This window comes from Drosophila innubila (genome assembly GCF_004354385.1).
Source record: "Drosophila innubila isolate TH190305 chromosome 2L unlocalized genomic scaffold, UK_Dinn_1.0 4_B_2L, whole genome shotgun sequence".
NCBI classification, from domain to species: Eukaryota; Metazoa; Arthropoda; class Insecta; order Diptera; family Drosophilidae; genus Drosophila; species Drosophila innubila.
Window position 1 is genome coordinate 21,539,978 of NW_022995372.1, and position 9,159 is coordinate 21,549,136.

Consider the following 9,159-nt stretch of genomic DNA (forward strand, 5'->3'; position numbering starts at 1 on the left):
CGCCTTCTTTTGGGCTATGCCCAGAATCAGATCCAAGCTCAAGTCCAAGCACCGACCCAGAACAAGAACCATAACCAGAAGCCGAACCCGAAACAGAACCAGATCTATTTGAAATTCCATCCATGTGCCCAGAAATTTCTATCAAAACGCGAACTCATTTAAATCGCTGACAAACGCGTTTGATGTTTGCTTTATGAGCTGAACCTCATTTTAAGTGCCCCCCTCTCTCCCTCTCTACCCCTCTCCTTTTCCGATGAGTCGCCCTGTCGGGGCATATAAACGGAATTGCTTATTAAAGAGCAGTTGGTTCCATTTACCCCGTCGATAACTCGACCCAAGTGCGACCTGCATTTCAAATTTTTGAGTGCATCCATCGCTTGACTATCGAAGATCAAAGATATTTAGCGGCAGAAGGGTTTGGGAGGGGAAAGGTGCAGGAAAAGTGGAATCAAATTATAGTTATAACTATAAAATCGAAAAATCGAAATCACCTAATTTGCAAGTAAGGCTCAGATTTATATCCAAAAATTTTAGTAGAGTTTTAGGAAATCTATAAATCAGCACGGGCAGAAAACCTTTAAGTGAAAAAAAAAGATAAAAAGATATTTAGCATTATATATTTGGGATATTTCATAAAATAAACAAAATTAAATTCCGACATTTCTCACTGCTAACCTTTAAAATTTGTAAATCTTTTTAACTCAAATGCCAAATAAATCTGAAAATCTTTATAATAAAACAAGATTTGTATGACTTAGTGCAGTTAGCTTTCAGATATCTATAGCCTCTAGATTCTAGAGTTTTTTAATATCGGAATGATAATCTTTTTAAAAATTCTATTTATTGCAATTTATACTCTAAGTGAAGTTTGAAAAGGAATTATATTTAATATATGTATCTCAATTCAAAATAAAAATAAAAGTAAAAAAATGGGTTTCATTTATGGATTTATCATGCTATCAACTATTTGAAGAAGAATTTTTTAAAAGAAATAAATTGAATGAAGGATAAAAGAACTGTAATACAAATCCCAGATTTACTAAATGAATAAATGGAATTGAAGAATGGTAAAATCTTGTTCACATTGTTAACTTTTTATAAAGTCGTGATTGGAAGTACATAAAACAAGATGTCCCCCAATGTCGACCGTGGATCATGTTAATTAATCAGCGAGGTTCATCAGTAGCCGAAATAATTGCCCTTCGAATGCTTTAAATAAAAACCACAGACATAAATCTTTCAATCAAGAGACAACTACAAAAAGTAATAAAAAAAATAAAATAACACATTTATGGAGTTCCAAAGAGTCCTTTAATAAACTTAAGCCCGAACTGAAAATGAAACTGAAATTGATATTGAAACTAAAACTAAAACTGAGGGAACTGCTGAAATTCTCGAGGCGATACATAAAAATGTTTATAGGACAATATTTAAATATTTGTGGAGAGCAGGTAAACGAAACTGGAACCAAAGTAATTACGCATAAATCAGTGTGAGGGTTCCGAGCTGAAAATGCATAATGATATCTTCATAGAGGTACGCACACACATGCGAGTCGATCAATATTTCATTGATGGAGCGTAGGATACGACTCAAAAGGCAGATAACAAAAATGTCAACAACTTTTTGAGGCTGGGCCATAAATTTGAAGTCGAGCGCTGCCATTGCAGTTTAAACGATATTAAAAAAGGATTTCCTTTTGCCGCTGACCCCGCTGGCAATAATAATTAAAAAATAACAAAAAACAGAAACAAACGTGAAACAAAAGGAAAAACGTGGCAATAAAAAAGAAGGGAAAATTCAATGCGACATTTTCTGTTTACCTGCTCTGATTTCGGACTGTCTCAATGAAAATGAGAATGACAAAAAAATGAAAATAAAATAAAAGAAATTATGTAGGTGTCGTTAAGGATGAATGCTGCAATTGCGCCACACTCCGGTCAACAGGTAAAACAGGACGAAGGATCAAGTATCTCAGTCTGATCGTGTGGCGCCGCTTCCCTCATAACTCTCGCTTCACACGGCGATAAGAAGGTTTGCTCGACTGCTCCTAACTGTACAGCTGCAGGTGGCGCCACCTATATCCTGTCGCATGTCCTGTTGCCAGCGATTGCGCTCAATTTGCTTGACACAAATCGAATCAATTTAGTTGGCAAATCAAATTTGGTTTCGAGTGGCCTGCGACCGCAATTTGCCTCTAAGTTGCCCTTGGCAATGTTGCCACACGACTACTTCCCCCTCCCCCCTTCTGTTCACCCGCCTCCTTGCTGCTCCTCATGCACGCATAATTTCTCAAGTGCTCCTCAATTTGAATCAACTCTCATCGTCGCTCTCATTGCTCGCTTCCTTTGTCAATTGCACTCACTTAACGCGCTTTCTGCTCACTCTCCCCTCTCTCTTTATCTTCCTTCCTCCTCCCTATCATTAATTGCATTTATTTATTTGCTGAAAATTGCTGTGAAAATTATGTTTGCACAATTTTTTATCTGACGGCCCTCGAGTTTTGATTGACAACGCGTTTCTTTTTCCGATTCTGTTGCTGATTTCGATTCCATTTGTTGCCTCTGATTCTTAATCAGATTCTGCGTCTGCGTCTGCTTCTTCTTCCTTTGTGGCTTGCCACACAATTCACTTCAACAATTGTTGTCCTAGTGGCTGAGGCAACATGCCACCTCCCATTCCCCTGATCACTTTGTATTTGTCCACTCAGCACGCAATTTGCGCTCTTTTAAAAAAATGCTGAAAATTAACTTTGACACAAAGTTAAGGGCTTTTCATTAGGGGAAAACATATTTAAGATAGAGGGGGAATTATTTAATATTTCTAGAGTGTACTTCCGTTGGAAATATTAATTAAAAACATTTTAAAATTATTATATTTAACTTTACTTTGAGTGAAAAATTCAATGTAACGTTAACATTTATTTTTTTATTTATTATAAATAAATGTAGGATAGTAATAAACGGAAATGTCAATATTATTTTTTTTAATGAAAACATGTTTGACAATTTATAAAAATTAAATGAATAAAAATAATTTAAAACAAGTGGGAAAGGCTATAGTCGAGATCTCAACCATAGAATACCCGTTACTTATTTCAATATATATAAAAGTACATTAAAGAAATTACTTGTATTACTTTGAAAACATAAAATCGCCATAACTGCCGTTCTACTTGTCCGATCTTGCGATTCTGTGGGATAATATATATCTATTTTATCTGAAAAACTGTGGCTGTTGTGGTTTTTCTCGATTTGTGTGTTTCGGAAGGGGGCGTGACAAAAATTTAAAACAAACTTGACCTGCTCCATCTCTATCTCTTATAGTCTCTGAGATCTAGGCGCTCAACCAGACGGACAGACAGACAGACGGACAGACGGACAGACACACATGGCTATATCGACTCGGCTGTTGATGCTGATCAAGAATATATATACTTTATAGGGTCGGAGATGCCTCCTTCTCCCTGTTGCATACCTTCCAAAGGACACAATATACCCTTTTACTTATTTTTTAAGTAACGGGTATAACTAAACACTACAAACTTTTCAGAATAATCTTAATATAACAGTGTATTTAAGTGCCAAGTGAAGGCATAATTTAAAAAAAGTTATACTTAACATAGAGTTAAATATGGTAAAATGTTAAATAAATAATAAATGTTTATAAAAAAAATATAATTCAAATAATTAAACAGATAAGAATCCCAACGAAATATATTTAAGTTTAATTTTCATTTAAATTGTGTGTTTTATACCAAGAACTCTGTAAATTTACAATCAATGGTACGAGTATTCTCAGAAATCATATAGATATAATATAATTAAAAATAGCCATAAACCAACGAATTTGTGTACCTTTTATTGACAGTAGCTTAAAGCAATTAAACTCGAAATTAGATGAAGACAATTAGTTGCAATTAGAAAGAAGTTTTCAGAGCCATAGATAAGGTTAGAGTCGAGAAATGTAAAGTGTAAAGGGTTTCTATAATTAGTTTTAATTGCAGCATATATCGATAAGGTCATGGATCGAGAGAGAGTTTTACGAGCGCGTGTCAAGGAGGTGAGGCGATGAGAGATGTGTGAGGGGAAAATGCAGACACTTGATGGGCGCAACCAGGTAACGCCAGTTCGAATATCCCAAGCATACCATCATCCCATCATCCCACAATATTGCTGCATCCTGGCATTCACATTCGACGAAAGGATAAAGGGAAAGGAGCAATAAACCTGATGTGTATGTTTATGACCTCGTCGGGTCGCTGATCGCGCATTGTGATGTCTGCTCTAAATGTAAACCAGACGATTTATCTTCTATTATTGGTAAACATGCCCACCCGACTGTCTGTCTGTCTGTCCGTCCGTCTGTCTGTCCGTCTGTTCCAAGGCCAAGGATGAGCTCGCGACTCTCTATGGAAAAATCAAAATTTTATTATCGTGTAACAGAAATTTCTTTCGGGCCTCGTTGCGGAAACATTTGAAAAGCCATAAAAATGCAACCCTATGACAAGAGTACCTCTCTTTCTCTCTCTGTTTCTCAAGGTGCTGTTTTAGAACTAGTGGCATTATTACCAGCGAAAAACAAATATCCATAAAATGCGTGCGCTTTTCATCAAGATTTTCCCTATATATGTACTATACGCGTGCATTTTGTTATTCTTCTGTAAAATTTGTTTCAATTTTCTCAAGTTTTATGCGTTTTCTATTGAAACAATGACAGTGATGATGAGACAGCTCTGGGGGCGACTCTGTGTGAGTTCGATAGATGCATTTATCGGTTTATTCGATTCGATCTATTTTGAGTATTCATTTTTGGTTTTATTGCGGCTTTCCCCCTATTGATCCTCGAGTTGCAGTTGCAGTTGCACGGTTCCACGATTGCCAGTTCACCTTGCCCCCAAGTCCGGGCTTTACGACTTGTAATTGATGTTGGTTTTAGCATAATTTATTGTTACATTTTACGGCTTCATTTGAACCCTTTAATGGCCCAAACGTGGCCTGTTATTCATTGGAATCAAAAATTATGATATTTTTGAAAATTTTTATTACCTTAGGCCTTGTGAAACCAGAAAATGTGTTCTCTATTCCTGTCATCATCATATGCTCGATCGACCACAATATTTATGGCATTTGTGTGGAAAACACTCGTTATTTCAATTTGGGTCTGGAATTCATTTTGGGAAGTTGGGGAACTTCATGAGCTTGATACCTATTGATTATAATGATCATGTTTTATTTGTACTAATTACAGGGTATTTGGTGGAAATTTTATTAAATAACATATTAAATGGATGTGTTTTAAGACTAATTTCGAATTTATTTTCTTTCTTTCAATGAATCTTAGGATATATTTATTTTATTTTTTTGTATAGGTCATCTAAAATTATCGCATTTAAGCACAGTGAGTCCAGTAATGTTTTGAAAAAATAATTAACATATTTGGGTTTTATTTTTAAAAACAACTAAGCCAAATATATTTCTTTCTTAACTTATTCATACTTCATGCACAATTCAAGATAGAAAATTCAAAAAAAAAAAAAAGATAATTTTTTTTTGCAATTTTATATTTTGTTAAACTAATTACATTATATAAATATTTTGATTTACCTATTTTCATAAATTAATAATATTTTTTAATTACTACAGAATATTATATCCTTCTACTTATACCAAAGGATAGGATTTCTTAATGTCATTTTAAGGCAAATTCTATCTGGTTTATTTCTTACTGATAATGAAAATAAGACATTATATGCGGAGCAATGACCTTTTGTAATGTACAGACATTCTTAAAGTATTTGGTCAGTTCAATCTGCTCTTAATTTCCCGCCCTGAATAAATACTTAAAGATCATCCTGTGTTGACTTAAATGATCGCCTGATCGTGGTATAAAAATGATCTACTTTAAGAAGAATGTTTTGACAAAAGTTCAATGACAATTCCGGTCAGAATGCAGCATCTCAATGTGGAACTTGGTAGAGACGATGAATGGCGCCGTCCTCGGCTTCCCTTCTTGCCCCGCATTCCCCTACTTGGCATTCGGCAAACCCGTTGTTTAAGTGGCGCTTAGACGGTCGACTTGCCAAATACCATTTTGGGCATTTCTCAGGCCCAATTTTTGGGTGATTTTTTTTGCTGGTTTTTAATAAGTTATGCGCCCCGCAGGCCACAGTGCAACAGTTCCAACTTCCAGTTCCATGTCGTTTTATAATGTGGCAGTCTTAATATGATTTTTGTCCCCAAGCAGCGGACATACCCCAAATTCCAAAACGCATCATTTAATGCCTGGACTGACTCTTTGGGGCAACTTGTCAGCGTCGGTTTGTCAAACTGTCATATGCTTGTCGCACGCTCGCCATAGCGGCCACAAAAAAAAAATACTGGTCGGGAACGCCAGGAGATATATTAGCTGAAATTTTAATTACAGACTGTAGGTTTTTTCATCATCTTCCTTTTATTTGTGGAACAGGACTCGAATATTTTCCATGCGGCATTTGACTGCAAATGCAGTTTATAAAAATTTAATTGATTGATTTATTTCGGGGAAGTTGTCAAGCAAAAGGAGTTTGTTAGAGGCATGTCTGTTGCAAGGATGCTGGACTACCGCCGTGGTAGTTCAGGTAGGTAGGCAGGCAGGTAGGTAGGTGGTCAATGAAATACTTTAACATTTAGTGCGGTTTTTGACAAATCAATCTCGCATCCAACTGATGAGAAGACAAGGAGAACAGACGAGACGACATGAGATGAGAAACTAAAGCAGGTTAAAGCCGAGCTAAATACTCTGTAAACTGTCTCAATAGCAACGCCTACAAAGGTGCGGTACTCCTGTTAATCCTAAGGCTCAGGCACAGCTGGATCTAACCCGGTTGGAAACAGGACTAAGACAAAGTATCGATGGTACGAGTTGAGTATAAAGCTGGGCGGTGGCCTTTGTTGCCTTTAGAGCCGCCTCACCGCATCTTGGCAAATATCCCGCAAACAGGATCAATCAGCCAGGACACTGCAGATCCTGCGGATCATGCGCGAAAATTAGTGCAGATTTGTCCATCAGGTATGTAGCTCTCAGTTTGACCGCTCGCTGACCGGAAAATCCGATCGAAGGGATTATAATTCCTGCCAAAGGCGATCCTTCGTCCTTCCCCTTCCGCCTTTGTCAGTCGCCTTGTTTGTGCGACAATTAAGGCAAATATTTTGCGTACTAATTAAGCACGGCTTAAGCCGGACTAGACATCGAGCCAGGACTCAAACTATGTACATGCATTTGCATATAGCATAACGGATTTGCAGCCATTACCCTTTTGTTGCCAAAGGATTTCCTCAGTGGGCGTTGCGTTTGTCCTGTTTCCCGAGAATTTCCCTCGGAATATCAATGTCGTCACGCTTCACCCGATACCTTGAGTTATTGTTTTTCCGAAATGATATGCAAATATTTATGTACATCATTTTTCAATATTTGAGCGTGAAATTCGTGAAACTGTGAGTCCTTGTCCAGGACTGGTTAAGCAAAGGAGTCGCGACATTCTCCTCAAGGACGAAGTACAAAAGAAAAAGAGATGAAGAAACTCCTCGAGGTCATCTTTGGATCGTAATATTTAAAAGTATTTAGACATCGAAAAACTCAATTTTTTCCAAACACTGCCTATTTTATACATACTCTTTTAAAACCCCAAGCTGTTATAACTTCTTCAAATCTTAACCAATTTGCTTACGGAATGTCAATTTTAACATTGTTTGGCCTCTAATTTGCTTCTACATCAAACTTGAAAACTTAAAATTATTTCATCACTGTAAGTTTTTCCAATACTTTTTGCTACTTTTTAAAAAGCTTCAAACTGTCATAAATTTGTCAAATCTTAACCGATTTTCTTTTCTTTCAACACTGTCAATTTTTTTTATTGTTGCCCTTGAAATTTATAGTAAAAAAGTTTTTGGCCAAAACTCGTTATTTGTAGCTGGATGTATTAATTGTCGATTGATCAGCGACTCAATAACAATAATAATTTCGATTTTTAAATTGCGTCTCTGTCTTCGATTTCGATACCCTGAAGTACGGGGTGCTGGAGAAAACTTAGCGAATTGGTGATGAGTACTAGAACCACATGGAACACACTAAACAGCTATGCAATTTTCTGACGATTTCTTGCACTACATGTACCGGGTCGCATTAGCTAACGACTTCCCTAGAACAAAGTGGGTTGAATAATTTTTAGGAGAAAAAAATAGGCAGATTTTAAATTTACAATTTTTATTCAGTATTTTCTGGATTGTAGGTTTATAAGAAGAGTAAGATAGGCGTCTAAAAAGGCTTAAAATGTTAGTTTATCATTTTTAAATTAAATTTACAAATCTGCCCGTGTGGGTATTCGAACTCCCATTTTTTAAAACTGAAGCGGCGACTCTAACCAGTGCGCCACGGACCATAGTTTAAATATAACTTGATAAAACCTCTGCATTACTTGAATCTAACGACTTAGCTAACTACCAGAGATGCATCACGGGGATAGAATTTGACTAGCGCCTCTGCATTAGTTGAACCTAACGACTTATTGAGCTAGTGATGAGCCACGGGGCTAGAACTGGGTGATGCCTCATCACCAGCCGATCCACAGGGTATGTATCCTTGACACACACCTCTCTGGCACACACACACTCTACACTGAAAAAAAGAACAGCTTCGAAGATCTAGAACATTCATCTTAAATATTTTGTTCTTAAAATTACTAAAACTAAGATTTTTAATCTAAAAAATCTTAATATAAGAATAAAAATTTTAAATTGTAAATTGTAACAAATTAAAATAACATTTATAAAATTACTAAAAAAAAAAAGAGTAAAATGTAAATAAATCGAAATTAAAAAAAAAATTATAAATATAAAAAAGAATTTTTATTTTTTTTTATTTTTAGATTATAACCTTAAAAATATTTATTCTTAAAAGAAGAACTTGATCTTACTTAAAATGTTCTTAAAATCAAGATGTGTCCTCTTAGTTTAAGAATTTCATGTTCTGCAACGCATTTTTGACACCAAAAATCGTAGTTCTAAGACTAAAATTTTGATTTTAAAACATTTTTTTATCCGTGTATGCTAACTAACATATTTAAACATTTTCTTGTTTTTCAGGGCCAGTGAAATCATAGAAAAAACATCGACGAAAGCA